Source organism: Zingiber officinale, chromosome 5A, assembly GCF_018446385.1.
Source record: "Zingiber officinale cultivar Zhangliang chromosome 5A, Zo_v1.1, whole genome shotgun sequence".
Classification (NCBI taxonomy): domain Eukaryota; kingdom Viridiplantae; phylum Streptophyta; class Magnoliopsida; order Zingiberales; family Zingiberaceae; genus Zingiber; species Zingiber officinale.
Window position 1 is genome coordinate 108,361,729 of NC_055994.1, and position 17,401 is coordinate 108,379,129.

General features: G+C 35.0%; 1 long non-coding RNA gene and 2 pseudogenes across 1 annotated transcript; 1 reads left to right on the forward strand and 2 right to left on the reverse strand.

Moving 5' to 3' along the window:
• Window positions 1-550: 550 nt before the first annotated feature.
• On the reverse strand, window positions 551-6,375 carry LOC121979889 (annotated as a pseudogene).
• A 593-nt stretch (window positions 6,376-6,968) lies between these two features.
• On the forward strand, window positions 6,969-11,867 carry LOC121981361. Its single transcript, XR_006111804.1, has 3 exons — window positions 6,969-7,132; window positions 7,225-7,277; window positions 10,173-11,867. It is a non-coding gene; the product is annotated as an uncharacterized LOC121981361 (long non-coding RNA).
• A 2,373-nt stretch (window positions 11,868-14,240) lies between these two features.
• LOC121983119 lies at window positions 14,241-17,113 on the reverse strand (annotated as a pseudogene).
• Window positions 17,114-17,401: the final 288 nt, after the last annotated feature.

A 17,401-nucleotide genomic window follows, 5' to 3' on the forward strand; every position in this document is an offset into this window, starting at 1 on the left:
TAAGTTAAAATGTGAGAAATAGAAAGGCAATTTTTTTTTTTTTGAAATTTAGTCATCAAAGATTTGACCTCGAGTTGTGTTAAAAAAAACAAAACTTAATACTAGACAACTGTACATATTTAACTTTGAAAGGGTCAAACAATATATATACTAAAAAAATAAAAAAATTTCCATAAGGGAATAATGTTATTAAAAAAATTTGGGAAGGCCGTGGCCCTGCCCCTGCAATCCTAATGTAAATCCGCCGCTGCAGTTAAGTATGCTTGTAGAAGTTAAGTTTTATAGAGAACGATAGACTTAAAATAAACTATGAACTGCACTATACAAAACATTTTTGCAAACTTAGTATATATTATGAAAGATTTAAAATTTACTAGTGGATTTGTATCTGCATTAAAAATTAAATTAATAATTGAAAATGTTACAAGCTGATATCATACAATGAAAGATGCACAATCTATTAATGGATTTGCATTTGCATTAAGAAATAAATTAATAATTGAAAAATGCTACGAATTAATATCTTTAAACAAGGATGTTTTGGATTATAATGTTGTAATATTGTCATAAAATTTGTATCTATATTGTTTTTGAAATTAACATTCTACCAATCGCAACCCCATCTAATGGGATTAGTTAGATGCATCTCGCAATGTCATTTAGGAATATAATATGAAATGAATAAATTGCTCAATAAGTGAAATAAATCGTCGGATGCCGGATATATACCTATTCCAGGCAATAAAGGATGGATCCGTGGAATCGAGAATTTCTTCAAGATATTTTTCAACTTTGAGGAGAAGTCGAAGTCTTCCTCAGTGCCTGAAGTGTCGGACACTGGTGAAGAGAAGCGAAACTCCATATTCATTGCAGCAGTCCACAGCATCTCCATCTCTTTTACTCCCTCCAGGTTGTGCAATCACTCCAATACCATTCTTGCATGCCTCTTCGACTGCGTCTTCCCAAGCTGCATGCCAATGCAACAACTTCATGTTAACAATAAGCCTCCCACAAAAAGGTTAAAAACAAATCTAGATAATGAAACTAAGAAGTTATCATATGTAATCTCAAATCAATAGTTTGTATGAGCAATTCAGTAATCTCTACGTCAACTGAAGTTCTTACCAAACAGGAAGAAAGCATCGCTAGCCAATGCAGCCCTTTTTGCTGATTCTCCGGCCTTTCTAAAGGCGATCCTTAGGCTTTCCAGCCTATTTGTCTGACCACTACCCATTCCCAACATGCAATTATTCTGCGAAGAAGTTGCATAACGCTTCTATGGAATTAACACTTAATTCAATAATTACAACCTAACAGGCAAGTTAATGAATTACTATTAGAGTAAACACTATTGGCGTTGAAGAAGAAAACTACCTTAGCTATTACAATGGCATTACTCTTTACATGTTTGACACAAAGCCATGCAAACTCAGTGTCATGAAGCTCAGTCTCCTCCGGAACCTAATCCGACGAAATGAGAGAACTCCTTTTCCACTTTTCTTCACCTCAAGAATCCTCAAATCCTTAAGACTTCCCTTTAAGGATCTCAAGTCCTTTTTCAGTGTATTCAGGTGCGACTACAATCTCATAAAACTTCCACATAGTATCTTTTATTGGATTCATGTATTCCCTGAGTTCCTTCGCAAGGTCCTAGAAATGTGATTTCACGGGATTAATTGAAATGAAGAATAGAAAATTATATGATCCAATTTATAGTTCTACTTTTATTTTTGTGTCTTGCAGATAACTAAAATCCATGACAGCCAAAATCTTAGTGTCTATGTTTCTTACCTCATCCACTGTTGTGTTGAAAGCAACAATGCCGCCATAAGCACTGATAGGATCAGCCTTTACGGCTAATCTGTATGCTTCAAGGATATCTTGTCGGGATGCTACCCCACAAGGATTTGTGTGCTTGACAATCACACAAGTAGGGCTCTTGAATTCTGATACACAATTCCAAGCAGCGTCAGCATCCAAGTAATTGTTATATGACATTTCCTGGACCAATGGAGACGGAAAAATGATGATAACCAAAGCATCCAAAACGCCAGCAAAATAATAAGAACATGGCCTAAAATTAAAGGGTGACGTGATGAACATAAATTATGGACTCACATGTGTAAGAAACTAAAGATTAGGGCACCTTGCTATTAGCTACGAAATAGATATAGAAAAAAATAATCTATGTCACGATGTTCTTAGAATTGTAACTCCACTACAATATAGTCACCCAAAACAACAATTTCACGAGGAAAGATAGATTTTTTAAATACTACGAATTTGTTTTTTGCACATAAATAAAAAAAATGAAACATGACATATAAAACTAAACTATTTTTGATAATAAGTCTGCAACCTGCCTTACAAGCGTGTAACAACTTCCTCTTATACCAAATGGATTGTGACAAAATTGAAAAATAAATAACAATGCAACTATGATAGATAAACTCTCCTTTGTCTACTAGGTTTTTGTAAGGCATCCACACACTCAAAAAGAAAGAAATCAAATAGCTTATTAAGTTTGAATCTTATATGTTGGATTTAATTAAATAATTAGGCTTGCTTCTAAGTTTTAATGGGCTATTATTTAATTTTACATGGGTTTCTTTCTGTTTCCATAATCACATATAACAAGATTCATGTTGAATCAAATTAAATCATCGTGATTATTTTAATCTTGGTCCATACAGATGATATTATGATACAAGTCATGGATGTAGGATTCTAAAAATTATCCTCAAGAGAATAATTACCTAAAATTCTTAGCTATAACATTGTCTAAACCATTCAAGCAACTATCTGATAAGCTGCAATACCAAGGCTTTTATTAATTAGTAAAACTAAGTTACAAATAAAGAAAATAAATATCAATAAAGACCATAGTAGCAAATCAAATAAATGGGGTTTACCATATTCTATGCAGTAGGATATAAAAAAGTTGAATTGCCACACCCAATAAGTTCCTTTTACCTTCCCATGATGTTGTATAGCATTGGCAATGCCACCTGCATTGATTAGAGATATACCCTTATCAATGTACAATGCTGCTTTCTGATGAGGATTTTCACCGCATCTAAGTGTGGATTTTAGTGAAAGGGGGAGCGTAAGACTGGGAGGAAACTTATCTCCTATAAGAAAATTGCAGAAGATGCCAAAATCAAGGGTTAAAATTAATAATATCATGAAGATGTGTAAATTTAGAGAACTGTGTTTTGGCCCACCCCCACTCTAAAGTTTTCAAATCACAATTTCACCTCTCATATTTGTCGTGAAAATACTCCACCCATTATTTCCAAGATGGATATCAACTTGTGTCTCATAAATTTAAGATTTTTAATATTTATGGAATTACAAATGACATAGAAAGTGAACACTAACACGGGGCAAAGGAGAAGAGACCTCCATCTCCAGTTGCGCCACAACACTTTATGGGAGAAAGCCGACGGGCAACAAAAGGGAATAAGCGATCCTGTTGCCCATAAACAAATAATAAAAAAACGTGACTTTTAGACCTTGGAAGGCAGTAGGAAGACAAACGAAGAGAGCGACTTACTTGGAGTGCACGCTTGGTGACGCTTACGGTGATATTAGGGGAGTGGTAGAGAGAAAGTTGGAAAATGACGAGAGCTGAAGGCTTATATAAACGGGACTTAACAGTGGCTTAAATATTGGTGAAAATAAGATTGGATAGTGACTTTTCGAGAGTGATCTATTAATGGATCATAGGTCATGGAGTAAAAATCTTGGAGGTTGCCGAACCACAAATGTTTATGTTAGCAATTAAAAAGCTTGCATTTTTTTACGTTTATTCTGTTGCACTAAATTATCTGACCTTACTAAGATTGTAGCATGGGAAGTTTAGAAATTGCATTTGCAGGTGTAACTGCTATTCATCCCCTTTAGCATCCGACCATCTCAACCTTACAGTTCCAACAATTGCTATGTCAATATCTCTTTATCTAGATAGCCATGGGAGAACAACTAAAGTAATCTTAGTAAAAGGAGAGAATAGTAAATACTCATTTACAACCAATAATATGCCAGAATAGTGGCAAACTTCGTTGTACCATTGTAATGAAATATTGTCATCTCATTCATCATAATTTGTGTCCATTGTGGATTTGACATAGATTCTTATATAGTCTTAGGAAACCAAGGTTCAGAATCTCATTTTGTATTTTAGTTTCAGTAATCAATTTGAACAAGAAAGTTTTGGTATGGTGTAGAGATTGGTACATTGTGGCGATGGCAAATTCGAGTTGGAGTAAGGAGATGAAAAAGAAGAAAATTGAGAAGAAAAAAAGGCAATTACATATCTGGGCGTAAGGGTAGAATTTTGATCCTCAACTTGAATAATATAGACACTTTGTTGTGTTGACAGTACCCTTTCACTTTTTATTTATTTATAAAAAAAGAATATAGCAATTAGATACTCAATCAAATTGCCATATCATAATACATTGATATTCGACACTTTCTAGCATGTGCTAAAGCATATCGAGATGGATTTAGATGAGGTTTGCTTATTTAATCATCTCCACTTAGATTTTCTACATTTAATAAAACTATATCAATTGAATTGAGATGAGGTTTACTTATTTAATCATCTTTACTCATTTTTACTTCAATGAGTGTTGATATTGATTCACTAAGTTTTATTTTATAATCTTTCACTTAACTTGTTTACTTACAAAAATAAAAAAAAAATTAAATAATCAATTGAATTAAAATTTTGGAGAAAAAAAGAGTAGCTTGGTACACGAAGCTCTCGCCAATGCGGGTAGGAAGGGTTGGACCATTTTTGGAGAAACAAACTATAAAAATTAATAAACATTACTTGAATTCATCTTGATGTTTGTCCAAAACAAACAACAATATGTTTTGACCATGCCATTTGGCTTGATACTAGATTTTAAACTATGTAGGAAACTTAATAAAACTCAAAGTGGAATAATAGAAGAAGACTTGTGATTTATAAGATATCAGGATGTGAGAATTGCATTGTCTCAAAATTATAGGGGAACTCACATATGAAGTAGTAAAGTTCTTATGATTTCAGTCAAATGTGTATTTCTACTTTCTTCAGTATCATTTTATTAAAGTCTATGAGGGCATCATGATTGATGTAGAATACATAGCTAGATAGGAAAGGCTAAATGTGTTATTCTTTTTGGCATTGTTACTTATTGATACACCAATAAGAATGCCAAATTGCATTTTGATCCAAGTAATAAAAGAGGAACTAGAGAAGATTTCTAAATGTTTTTTAAGAGCCATGAAAAGCCAAAAGTGTTTATCTAGTTGACGGATTTCACACTCAAAACTTGTAGACTGAGCAAGTTAAATAACTATATTTTGAAGATTTTCTTGGCTAATATTTCTCCATGATGGAATATTTAGAAAGGAGAAGAGCAATCACTAGAGTAGATGGATGTGTAGGCAGTGTCAACTTATGCAATACTCCAGGCTAATTCTCTATCATAATCACCTTATCATATCACAGTTCTTGAATTAAAACAAAGTCTAGTGAAGATTATTGTGCAATTTAATGATTTAATGAGTTTGCTCACAGATAATTTTCTGTTATAAAGAATAGAGGAAATAATAAAGATGGAATAAGATTGACCTGGCTAATGTTCTTAGTTGATGAGAGTGACATTTGCTAGAGTGACAATTGTAGATTAGATATTAGTGTAAGAGAAGAGAGAAATATTACTGGTTAGATGCTCTTGATCATGGATCTAAATTATTGATCCAGTGATGCATGTCATGCAAGCAATAGAATTACCTCAATGAACTAAGGATTCCATGGGCTTAAAAGGTGCATTTTGATAACAACATAACTGAAGTAAATGCAAATACTGCTTGATTGGTACACTAATGGCAGAAGGCTGATGCTAAGAATATCCTGTTGCTGAGTCTGAACCATCCTCCTGCTAGTGGTACCTCAAGCACTTGGTGGAGACGGAAGTTCTTTGTCGGCATAGGATTTTGATTTTCAAGAAAGACAATAATGGAAGAAACCAAATGAGATGACAACAATCTTTAGATGGAGAAAGCTCAGCAGATGCATGGAGAACTGAGAGAAGTCCACTGCATCATTTATAAGATCTATCTGTTGTATAAAGCAGTTGGAGAAGAAATCTGCTGAATCTGAGGCCGTAAATACAAAATTGGCTCAGGGAAGAAGCATAACATATTTTTCAGTCTGTTGGAACTTGGAGAGGTGAAGAGGAGCTCACTGGTTGCTCAAACAAGTAGCAAGATCTCTCTGCACATCTGGTGGGTCAAAGAGCAACGACTAAGAGATGGACTATAGTGACAGAGAAGGTCTCCTGGAGAACCTCTGCCAGAGTTCACTGGAGGGTACATTGCAGAGACAATGTAGGATGAATGTGTTCTTTAACATTGTGACAATAAGCTTGGCTGTGGAAGCTGCAATGATGTACAATGTCTCTAGATGAATTGTCAGGCTGGCACAAAGATGCAGACTTGCATTTGGAGGAAATGTTATGCTTGGAGATGAGGTACACAAACTTGAGCTAGAGGAAATGCCACCAGCGGCAAGGAAGAGAACAATGTGCATGGCTATTATGAGTGCAGGGTGTTACCTTTTGAATGATAGTGAGACAAAAACAAAACTAGATCCACTAGCAATGAGTTGCAGGTCCCTTCTACCTACATTTATATTGCTTTTTTATATCATTTTACATTAACATCCTTTTATATTTAGTGACAATTTTAAATACATTGTCAACATGCATCAGTAACTTTTCAATCTCATAATTTCCAAGTTGACTAATCAAAATATTTGAAATGCTATCCTCTTGGGCATGTTTACCTATAAATAATGAAACAATTTTTTGATGCATTTTATTCTCTTTGCCTCTTTCAATATAATTTTTATACTGTAGTTTTTGAAATGTAAGATCAATGAGACAATATATGGATTTATTATGAGTTGGCTTGCATCATCACTTCTTCAAGTAGGCCAGCAAGATGATACTGATAGAGCTGATTTTCACAGGGTGTGGCAGCTGGTGATTTACATTGGGATTCTCTTCTTCAGGTCCATTTAGAGGCTATCCCACAAAGTATACCTATAATAGCTCTTTCGTTTGTGTATCAGGTATGTTTAACTTAATCGCATGCACAATGCAATGCAATATTTGTTAGTGAAGCTGCTTCTCTATTTTTTTTTTTTTTGTTTTTTTTTTCCAGAATGTAGTTCCAGTGCTTTGTACAAACCTTGAAGGGAACTTGTCAAAAGTAAGGTAGGAATTCACTAATTTTCTTATATTGATTTCTTTAGTAGTTAATTTACTCTTTTATTTGAATGTAGGTCTATTAATACGAGGGATTGTAATTGGTTCTTTATTGCTATAAGCTAGATTGAAACAATGAATCACCAAATCATCTTTTCAATAGATAGAACATGAGAATTAGTGGATTACTTAGTCAAATTAAAGAGATGTAGATAATACTATTTGAGTTATAAAAAGATCAGTGGTTAGTAAGGTTTGATACTTTCGGCATTCTAGATATAATCTTTCCTCAACTGTGACAAAGTAGAACAGCAGAACTTTTCACTTTTTGAACAGTAGTGTTGAACAGTATTTTGAACAGTACTTCTAAAAGCCTTATTATAATGTAGACAGTTCATTTAAATAGTAATTTTATTGTCTTAGTTTTGTGTTATTCTTCCTCCCAGTGAGCCTCACCTGTAGAGAACAACAAACTTGCAATCCCGACTTGTCTATTGGTATTTTGGGATTTTCCCGTTAACCTTAGATAGTCAGCACAGGTTTTACGCAAGAATTCTCATAAAGTTACTGTTCGCCTATGGGTACTTAGATAAGGACTGAGGAAGGAAAAAGAACATAAACAGAGAATATAAATCACTGTTTTTTTTTTAATTTCCAAACTAGTACAGAAAGACTTCTACTGATAAGCATATATAAACAAACAGTTTATACAGAACGCTTAATTGTTTACAGATAGAGACTGCTTAAGAGAAAAATAAATACACATACTTACATAAATAAAAGCTAGAGGTTGCAGCACACTTGAAAACTTGCTTTCAGAGAGCGAGGGTCGCAGTCTGAAGAGCCAGCGTTGGTGAGGGCTTTTTATAGGAGAGGGAGAGAAGAGAGAGGGGGTCAGTTCCTTCCCCGAAGGAACCTTTCATCCGCGCTTTCAGGGAGAGGTTGAGGGGACCCGTTCGTGAGAACAGAGAGAGAGCGGCTGGAAAGTGAGAGTCTAACCAGTCCACCCAGAGTGGTGGCTGCCAAAGTATTGGAGAGAAGCTGTAAAGTGAAGAGTAGTGGACTGAAAAAAGTGGGTGGACAGTGGAGAGGGTCAATAGAGGAGCTGTAAAGTGAGGGTAGTGGGCTGAAAAAGAGTGGTTTGTCAGTGGAGAAGGACAATAGGATAGGTTAGGTCCCTATGGTTCCATCATGTTGGTGAGATTATGCTCGCTGACAGAATCCAATGAAGGAGTAGAATTTGTGCCCTGGGCTTCATGAAAGTGGGCTTCTTGGAGATGGGCTGGAGGTCTAGATTGGGTCGCCTGACTTGTTATGGAAGTATCTACATGTTGCTCTTGGGCTGCATATTGTTGTGATCTGGCTAAGGAGGCTTTGTAAGCTCTGGAGGTCAGAGCAGAACTTGCCAGCCTTTTAGTGGCCCATCGGTCAGCCATACTCACATCCCTACATCACAATATTCAACTCTACTACAGCATTATCAAAAGAAGGTTGACCGATGGGCCACTAAAAGGCTGGCAAGTTCTGCTCTGACCTCCAGAGCCTCCTTAGCCAGATCACAACAATATGCAGCCCAAGAGCAATATGTAGATACTTCCACAACAAGTCAGGCGACCTAATCTAGACCTCCAGCCCATCTCCAAGAAGCCCACTTTCATGAAGCCCAGGGCACAAATTCTACTCCTTCATTGGATTCTGTCAGCGAGCATAATCTCACCAACATGATGAAACCATAGGGACCAAACCTACCCTATTGTCCTTCTCCACTGACAAACCACTCTTTTTCAACCTACTACCCTCACTTTACAGCTCCTCTATTGTCCCTCTCCACTGTCCACCCACTCTTTTCAGTCCACTACTCTCCACTTTACAGCTTCTCTCCATTACTTTGGCAGCCACCACTCTGGGTGGACTGGTCAGACTCTCACTTTCCAGCTGCTCTCTCTCTGTTCTCATGAACGGGTCCCCTCAACCTCTCCCTGAAAGCGCGGATGAAAGGTTCCTTCTCCCCGAAGGAACCGACCCCCTCTCTCTTCTCTCCCTCTCCTATAAAAAGCCCTCACCAACCCTGGCTCTTCAGACTGCGACCCTCGCTCTCTGAAAGCAAGTTTTCAAGTATGTTGCAACCTCTAGCTTTTATTTCTGTAAGTATGTGTGTTTATTTTTCTCCCAAGTCTATAAACAGTCTCTATCTGTAAACAATTAAGTATCCTGTATAAACTGTTTGTTTATATATGCTTATCACTAGAAGTCTTTTTGTACTAGTTTGGAAATAAAAAAAAATAGTGATTTATATTCTCTGTTTATGTTCTTTTTCATTCCTCAGTCCTTATCTAAGTACCCACAGGCGAACAGTAACTGTATGAGAGTTCTTGCGTAAAACCTGTGCTGACTATCTAAGGTTAACGGGACAATCCCAAAATACCAATAGACAAGTCGGGGTTGCAAGTTTGTTGTTCTCTACAGGTGAGGCTCACTGGGAGGAAGAATAACACAAAACTAAGACAATAAAATTACTGTTTAAATGAACTATCTACATTATAATAAGGCTTTTAGAAGTACTGTTCAACATGAGTTCACAATTACTGTTCAAAATTATTGTTCAATTTAAATCAATTAAATCACTTTTTATTGCATTAACTATAGTTTTTGTTGTATCTCTTTACCTTGCACTTTTAACATCTAAGTAATTCAGCTTGTCTAACTATAGATTTATAGTTTGCTTTGAAAATATTGATATTATCTCAACTTAGTTTTTCTCATTTGATTATCCATCAAAGTTATACTTAATTGCTCTTAAACACTATATTGTCATAACTCCATCTATTTATGCTCCATATATTCATGTTATGTCATATCGTCCTTGATTTAATTATTTTTATACTGTGTTTCCTGACGGTGCAGCATGTTGGATCATATGGTGGGCTCTTGCAAAAATTTTCTTTTAGCCTAACAGACACAAAAATGGTCATGCACGACCACACAAGCTATTCTCCATTCCAATTCCATTTTTACCCTATTAATGAAATTGTTATCCATGTCTTATTTGAATATTTAATCCAATGTATTTAAAACTCTTATGAGTTCATTCCCTTATGGTTCCCTTAGATTCTTCCCTTATTATTGAAATCATTTCATATATTCAATTTAGCTTCTCCTTAAACTGAACTTTTCTATTGCAATTCAAATTTCAAGTTTAATTTATTTCCATCTCATCCCTCTAAATCTCATACTTGGTAAATAGTATTATGATCAATAGCTTGTTTACTTGGGTGGATTTATATGAGGGAAGTGAAAAATAAAAACTATTTATTTGATAAAAAATAAGATATATTCAATAAGTTGTATTAATCTATCTATTCAATTCATAATTCCACTTTGAAAAAATAGGCTTATCATACAAGGTAAAACAATAATATAATAAAATAGAGTATGCCATATTAAGTAACTTGCATATTATTAATGCCTAATGTGTTCATTATCAACAATGTTCTACACTTTGGTCACTTGATTAATAACAAAATCATGAGCCCAATCACCCCTACTTTGAGACTCCTGCACCTGAATCCTCTTTGCTCAACTCCTAACCTCATAGATCAACACTACTTCAGACTCACAGAACGATGTTAAGTTGTAAGACTTTTGAGCTTGAATATACTTCTCTTGCCTTCTTTTCCTCTTCCTTTCTCATGCAGTTTAAAATTTATGGATTAATTTTAGGGTTTATTTTAAATTTTAGAGATTTTTTTTTTAAAAAAAATTGGTTTAATATTTTAAGGCTGTTTTAAATTTGTGAGTATTTATTACAATTTTAGGGATGCATTAGGCCTTTTAAGTGTTTGTTAAAAAAAAGTTAGTCTTCCTCAGATGACTTGGTCATATTATTAGTGTCCAAAGGGGTTTGGATCCCTCGTAATGAATTATTTTTGACTTCAATAATATTTTCCTCTTCGGTAAGTTGAGTTAATAACTTTTTTTGTGGTGCAATTTTTCATGTTGCAATTGATGCCAGAATTGAATTTCTGATTCGGTCTCAGTGTGAGTTTCCCCAATCCCTTTCCAGTGCAAGTTTAAGTTTTTTTCTATTGGGTACCAACCTGTTCCTCCTGTAAACAATGGCCCCTATTGATTTCCTCCATACACTGATTGACCCAATCAGATCTCTCTTAGAGCCACTTGTGATCCCATGTTTTCAGCCTAGCGTGCCTATCATCATTATTGCCATATCCTGCAGAGTCAAGGAACCTCCAACATTGGATGGATTCTCCTCTCTATGCCTGGGAAACACGCTGTCATCGCTATCTCAGGTTTGCAAAAGCCAACGTCCTCCACCTTCACAGCGACAACCATGTCTGCAACAACAAAATGCTGCTCGACAAACACTGGATATTCATGATTTTATTTTGTGATCTCAGGAGATTACAAAGTTCAAAGATCACCTATATTTTGAATTAGTTAGGAAATTGATAATTGCCAAACACCAAGAGGTGTATGTTCAAATTTGTATCTAGATCTTTTAAAAAACAATGTACTCCAATGTTTGATGTCTCAGGACTGCAATTATTCTCGGAACAGCCATTCCACTTCTTCTGTTTCTTATATGGAATGCTGTAATTCTTGGTAGTATTCCTGATCTAAGTAATAGTGCTACCCTGATTGACCCACTGCAACAATTACGTAATGACAATGGAATAGTTGGAGTAAGTTCCCAACATCATATTCTAGTTGCCCTTGTTAACTGATACTAAATAATGTATCAAAATGGAAGCTTATTTCTCCATTTAAATCATGTTCTGCAGCCAGTTATTCAGGTGTTTTCATTTTTTGCAATAGCAACATCATACATTGGATTCATCCTAGGACTTGCCGACTTCATTGCTGACTGTAAGTAGACACGCCACCTTCATCTCTTCTTTAGTCATGAGTTGGGTAACATCACTTTGCTTGAGAAAATACAACAAAATGTGATAGTTGTACATTGGCAACACTTCAACTGGACATATGTATCCATTTTATTTGATAACTACTGTTTTCTTACTTTTTTTTCTTTTTAAACTTTGGTTAACTTAAAATTTGCAGTGCTTAAATTGCCGAGTGGCGAAAGAATACCTTTGCCCTATTTGTTAACTTTGTTTCCACCTTTGGTCCTATCATTGCTTGATCCAGAGATATTTTTCAAAGCATTGGATTTTGCTGGCACCTATGGAGGTAAACTGTCATCATTATTGGCCCCTTTCTTCTATTCTTATTGTGCAAGATGGTTACAACATTGACAGAGAAATTATAAACATAATTTAAAGAGGATAAAGAAAATAAAGTATGCATCCATACAGAAATATGGTTTGATAAATTAATGATTCATTCATTGTCCTAATGCCAAATTTTTAGTTTGATATAAATAGATTGTGGATTAACCTTTCAAGTGAGCCTTTTATTTCCAGTTCTGGTGCTCTTTGGAGTACTCCCTGCTGCAATGTCTTGGTCTGAGAGATATTCAAATGGCTCATTGGCGCCAAGAGTTCCTTCACTAGTACCTGGAGGCAGATACACATTAGCCCTTGTGATGGCGGGTGCCATATTTGTTATCATCTCAGAGATATTAAAAGATATTTTGCATTAGTAATGCTAGCTGAACTTTCAAAGGGAAAACGTCATTATGTGAAAGATGGCCATAACGGTTGCCTCACTACTGGTCTCTTTGTTCTATTCATGTTGTGGACGACGATCATAACATTACCATTGCAATGTAAAATCATAATTCAAAATCTTTAGTTCGATGTCATTAGGTTGTAGATTAACTATCAAGTGTGTTCCTTGGAATAATCCCGGCTGCAATGTCTTGGTCAGAGAGAGATCCAAATGCCTACTGACACGAAGGATTCCTCAACAAGTATCATATCAGAGATATCAAAGCATATTTTGCCTCAATCAAGCTAGTTGAACTATTGGAAGAGATATTTTGCATTGATAAGTAATAATGCTGGTTGAACCTTTGAAAGGGAAAGACTCATTATGTATAGTTTGTTCTGTGTTTAATTAATTTGTAAATGAAAGAGAAGTCAAAGTAACTGATTGTATTCAACGTGGCACAAGTTGTTTCTACAATTATCAGGTCAAACCAAGTATCTTCTCTTTTCTCGGTTATGAAACACCTGTAAGTTTATATTTTTTTGTAAAAGAATATAATGGACGATGTCTCTGTTCGAATCTTTTGTTGCATATTGTTAAGAACAAGAGGGATTATGAGGAGGTGAATTGCTCTTTATTTTCTCTTTTTCTTGCAATGGTTTTGGCAGAAATGTTATATTGCTTGGCTGAATCTCAATTTATTGGATAAAAATTTTATTGCCTTGTTACTTGTAGACTATGAATTATATTGTGATTCTTTTGTACATATATAATGAATAATGTATATTAAGTTAAAATGTGAGAAATAGAAAGGCAATTTTTTTTTTTTTGAAATTTAGTCATCAAAGATTTGACCTCGAGTTGTGTTAAAAAAAACAAAACTTAATACTAGACAACTGTACATATTTAACTTTGAAAGGGTCAAACAATATATATACTAAAAAAATAAAAAAATTTCCATAAGGGAATAATGTTATTAAAAAAATTTGGGAAGGCCGTGGCCCTGCCCCTGCAATCCTAATGTAAATCCGCCGCTGCAGTTAAGTATGCTTGTAGAAGTTAAGTTTTATAGAGAACGATAGACTTAAAATAAACTATGAACTGCACTATACAAAACATTTTTGCAAACTTAGTATATATTATGAAAGATTTAAAATTTACTAGTGGATTTGTATCTGCATTAAAAATTAAATTAATAATTGAAAATGTTACAAGCTGATATCATACAATGAAAGATGCACAATCTATTAATGGATTTGCATTTGCATTAAGAAATAAATTAATAATTGAAAATGCTACGAATTAATATCTTTAAACAAGGATGTTTTGGATTATAATGTTGTAATATTGTCATAAAATTTGTATCTATATTGTTTTTGAAATTAACATTCTACCAATCGCAACCCCATCTAATGGGATTAGTTAGATGCATCTCGCAATGTCATTTAGGAATATAATATGAAATGAATAAATTGCTCAATAAGTGAAATAAATCGTCGGATGCCGGATATATACCTATTCCAGGCAATAAAGGATGGATCCGTGGAATCGAGAATTTCTTCAAGATATTTTTCAACTTTGAGGAGAAGTCGAAGTCTTCCTCAGTGCCTGAAGTGTCGGACACTGGTGAAGAGAAGCGAAACTCCATATTCATTGCAGCAGTCCACAGCATCTCCATCTCTTTTACTCCCTCCAGGTTGTGCAATCACTCCAATACCATTCTTGCATGCCTCTTCGACTGCGTCTTCCCAAGCTGCATGCCAATGCAACAACTTCATGTTAACAATAAGCCTCCCACAAAAAGGTTAAAAACAAATCTAGATAATGAAACTAAGAAGTTATCATATGTAATCTCAAATCAATAGTTTGTATGAGCAATTCAGTAATCTCTACGTCAACTGAAGTTCTTACCAAACAGGAAGAAAGCATCGCTAGCCAATGCAGCCCTTTTTGCTGATTCTCCGGCCTTTCTAAAGGCGATCCTTAGGCTTTCCAGCCTATTTGTCTGACCACTACCCATTCCCAACATGCAATTATTCTGCAAAAAAAAAAGTTGCTTAACGCTTCTATGGAATTAACACTTAATTCAATAATTACAACCTAACAGGCAAGTTAAGGAATTACTATTAAACACTATTGGAGTTGAAGAAGAAAACTACCTTAGCTATTACAATGGCATTACTCTTTACATGTTTGACACAAAGCCATGCAAACTCGGCATCGTGAAGCTCAGTCTCCTCCGGAACTCTTTCAGACATCACTGAGAATTTGATATCATCTGGGGTTAAGTCATCGGACTCTTGGTCTAACCACCACCACTAATCCGACGAAATGAGCGAACTCCTTTTCCACTTTTCTTCACCTCAAGAATCCTCAAATCCTTAAACTTCCCTTTAAGGATCTCAAGTCCTTTTTCAGTGTGTATTCAGGTGTGACTACAATCTCATAAAACATCCACATAGTATCTTTTATTGGATTCATGTATTCCCTGAGTTCCTTCGCAAGGTCCTAGAAATGTGATTTCACGGGATTAATTGAAATGAAGAATAGAAAATTATATGATCCAATTTATAGTTCTACTTTTATTATTGTGTGTTGCAGATAACTAAAATCCATGGCAGCCAAAATCTTAGTGTCTATGTTTCTTACCTCATCCACTGTTGTGTTGAAAGCAACAATGCCGCCATAAGCACTGATAGGATCAGCCTTTACAGCTAATCTGTATGCTTCAAGGATATCTTGTCGGGATGCTACCCGACAAGGATTTGTGTGCTTGACAATCACACAAGTAGGGCTCTTGAATTCTGATACACAATTCCAAGCAGCGTCAGCATCCAAGTAATTGTTATATGGCATTTCCTGGACCAATGGAGACGGGAAAATGATGATAACCAAAGCATCCAAAACACCAGCAAAATAATAAGAATATGGCCTAAAAATTAAAGGGTGATATGATGAACATAAATTATGGACTCACATGTGTAAGAAACTAAAGATTAGGGCACCTTGCTATTAGCTACGAAATAGATATAGAAAAAAATAATCTATGTCACGATGTTCTTAGAATTGTAACTCCACTACAATATAATCACCCAAAACAACAATTTCACGAGGAAAGATAGATTTTTTAAGTACTACGAATTTGTTTTTTGCACATAAATAAAAAAAATGAAACATGGCATATAAAACTTAACTATTTTTGATAATAAGTCTGCAACCTGCCTTACCAGCATGTAACAACTTCCTCTTATACCCAATGGATTGTGACAAAATTGAAAAATAAATAACAATGCAACTATGATAGATAAAGTCTCCTTTGTCTACTACGTTTTTGTAAGGCATCCACACACTCAAAAAGAAAGGAATCAAATAGCTTATTAAGTTTGAATCTGATATGTTGGATTTAATTAAATAATTAGGCTTGCTTCTAAGTTTTAATGGGCTATTATTTAATTTTACATGGGTTTCTTTCTGTTTCCATAATCACATATAACAAGATTCATGTTGAATCAAATTAAATCATCGTGATTATTTTAATCTTGGTCCATACAGATGATATTATGATACAAGTCATGGATGTAGGATTCTAAAAATTATCCTCAAGAGAATAATTACCTAAAATTCTTAGCTATAAGATTGTCTAAACCATTCAAGCAACTATCTGATAAGCTGCAATACCAAGGCTTTTATTAATTAGTAAAACTAAGTTACAAATAAAGAAAATAAATATCAATAAAGACCATAGTAGCAAATCAAATAAATGGGTTTTACCATATTATATGCAGTAGGATATAAAAAAGTTGAATTGCCACACCCAATAAGTTCCTTTTACCTTCCCATGATGTTGTATAGCATTGGCAATGCCACCTGCATTGATTAGAGATATACCCTTATCAATGTACAATGCTGCTTTCTGATGAGGATTTTCACCGCATCTAAGTGTGGATTTTAGTGAAAGGGGGAGCATAAGACTGGGAGGAAACTTATCTCCTATAAGAAAATTGAAGAAGATGCCAAAATCAAGGGTTAAAATTAATAATATCATGAAGATGTGTAAATTTAGAGAACTGTGTTTTGGCCTACCCCCACTCTAAAGTTTTCAAATCACAATTTCACCTCTCATATTTTTGATTTGTCGTGAAAATACTCCACCCATTATTTCCAAGATGGATATCATAAATTTAAGATTTTTAATATTTATGGAATTACAAATAACATAGAAAGTGAACACTAACACGGGGCAAAGAAGACGAGACCTCCATCTCCAGTTGCGCCACAACACTTTATGGGAGAAAGCCGACGGGCAACAAAAGGGAATAAGCGATCCTGTTGCCCATAAACAAATAATAAAAAAACGTGACTTTTAGACCTTGGAAGGCAGTAGGAAGACAAACGAAGAGAGCGACTTACTTGGAGTGCACGCTTGGTGACGCTTACGGTGATATTAGGGGAGTGGTAGAGAGAAAGCTGCATACTATCTCTTTTACTTCTTCGCAGTCGGTGGC